Source organism: Salmo trutta, unplaced genomic scaffold, assembly GCF_901001165.1.
Source record: "Salmo trutta unplaced genomic scaffold, fSalTru1.1, whole genome shotgun sequence".
Lineage (NCBI taxonomy): Eukaryota > Metazoa > Chordata > Actinopteri > Salmoniformes > Salmonidae > Salmo > Salmo trutta.
The window spans coordinates 102,900-105,331 of NW_021822688.1; the positions used below are offsets into that span (position 1 = coordinate 102,900).

Consider the following 2,432-nt stretch of genomic DNA (forward strand, 5'->3'; position numbering starts at 1 on the left):
GTGACAGCGCACACGCCCCCCAACAATACACACACAAACACACGCATGCAATTTAGAATCGAAATGTTTGCCGGTTTTAGTGATTATTTCAGTTTTATTACAGTTTTTAAATAGATATTTGATCTTAAGGATAGGCCTAATGATCATACTTGTTCACAAGAACGGAAAGGTCAAATAGCGGTACATAATACGACTATATCAACATCTAGCAGTGTTGTTTATCAACCAGTTCTCTGCTGCCAATGACTGGAACGAACTGCAAAAATCCCTGAAGCTGGAGACTTTTAGCTCCCCCTCTAACATTAAGCATCAGCTGTCAGAGCAGCTTACCGATCACTGTACCTGTACACAGCCCATCTGTAAATAGCACACCCAACTACCTCATCCCCATATTGTTATTTTTTTATTTTTGCTCTTTTGCACCCCAGTATCTCTACTTGCACATCATCATCTGCACATCTATCACTCCAGTGTTAATGCTAAATTGTAATTATTTCGCCTCTATGGCCTATTTATTGCCTTACCTCCCTAATCTTACTACATTTGCACATACTCCACATAGACTTTTTCTATTGTGTTATTGACTGTACATTTGTTTATTCCATGTGTAACTATGTTGTTGTTTCTGTCGCACTGCTGTGCTTAATCTTGGCCAGTTGTATTTGAGAACTTGTTCTCAACTGGCCTACCTGCTAAAATAAAGGTGACATAAAAAAAATGAATAAAAATAAACAAATATTTATGGTAAGTAAGAGCTTGCTAATTGTTTATAAGCCCAGTTCCCGTGTTCCTTTAGCGACTCTTAGTAGTGAGATGTTGTATCTGCACCCTGGGCTGGCTAAACGAGGAAATATTATATACATATATCTTTCTTTGGTGCTGGCTGAGCGACGGGAAAATATAAGTAGCCTACGTCAATTTCTACTTTTACCCGATACACTGTAATTTCTATATTTTCAAACGCGTACGTCCAATTACAAGATGCCATAAAAATGAATGAAGCAGATGGGACACATCATACTTGCCAGAAGTCAGAATGGCCGAGCCGTCTACGGCGCTGCGTTCAAATCGCATTCTACCCTGGAGGCCTGGGTTCAGATCAGTATCGTTCATTTACTTCCAGAAACTTTTTCGGTCTTATCTGAGGAATTGTATAACTTATATCAGAATGGCCATATTCTGAGGCCACTTTAGCGCTGAATCAATGACGATTTACTACGCTTTTCCCATTGAAGTGCATATTGAGGTTAAATCAATGACTGGAGTTTTTAATTGATAAAAACAAATGACTATTGAAAGTGCAAGTCAGTATCGTGCATTTACTGGTCTCTGTGGTGATTTTAGGAGCCTGTGCCTATTTGTACTATTAAACCATACTCTTTAACACGATAGCCAGCTTCTGTCATGTAGTCAGGATGGCCGAGCGGTCTAAGGCGCTGCGTTCAGGTAGCAGTCTCCATTGGAGGCGTGTGTTCAAATCCCACTTCTGACAGTTGTTTAGTGCCTCTCACGCAGGAGTCATGCTGCTTTGCAGTAATAATAAGATGATGAAATAACAATTAGTAATAAACCCTCTCAAATGCTAACCATCTGGAGATGGGCAAAGAAAATAAGAAAAATGCCATACTTAAAAACAAATGAGGGGAACGTTTCATGAAGGTATTGCACTATAATGTGTTACTACATTATCTTTCAGTTATTCATTTATCATTCGCAGTAGGCTATGCTATGCCTGCCCTTCACTCCTAACCAGCACATACTTCTGTTACAGTTGTTGTGGCCGAGTGGTTAAGGCGATGGACTAGAAATCCATTGGGATTTTCCCGCGCAGGTTCGAATCCTGCCGACAATGAAAAGGCAGATTTTTGACCCCTCCGGAGGTGCAAGTTTAGTCCTATTTCTTACACCAATCACATCCTCTCAGATCTCCACAAGTACATAGGGATTAGATGTCCATTTGGGATACGACTGCAGGCCATCTATCCCACCTCACACCTTTACACACCTGGTTATCCATCCTTCTAGCTCTATAGGCCACAGTAGCATAGGTTACAGGTTTGTAGTCAAGCCACAGATTTCAGGTGAGATCCCATGATACACTCAAAAATACAACAACACGATTCTCATGAATAACCATTAAGCCATTTGCTAAGATTTCCCCCATGTGGACCTGTTGTCACTCTTACCCTGATAGTTGCTGATACTTCCAGACACTTTTTCGGTCTTATCTGAGGAATTGTATAACTTATATCAGAATGGCCATATTCTGAGGCCACTTTAGCGCTCAATCAATGACGATTTACTACGCTTTTCCCATTGAAGGGCATATTGAGGTTAAATCAATGACTGGAGTTTTTAATTGATAAAAACAAATGACTATTGAAAGTGCAAGTCAGTATCGTGCATTTACTGGTCTCTGTGGTGATTTTAGG

The 2,432-nt window shown here is 40.3% G+C and overlaps 2 non-coding genes across 2 annotated transcripts; both read left to right on the top strand.

The window, feature by feature from the left end:
* Positions 1-1,409: 1,409 nt before the first annotated feature.
* trnal-cag (transfer RNA leucine (anticodon CAG)) lies at positions 1,410-1,492 on the top strand. The gene has a single exon. It is a non-coding gene; the product is annotated as a tRNA-Leu (tRNA).
* Positions 1,493-1,770: 278 nt separating this feature from the next.
* Positions 1,771-1,852, top strand: trnas-aga (transfer RNA serine (anticodon AGA)). The gene has a single exon. It is a non-coding gene; the product is annotated as a tRNA-Ser (tRNA).
* Positions 1,853-2,432: the final 580 nt, after the last annotated feature.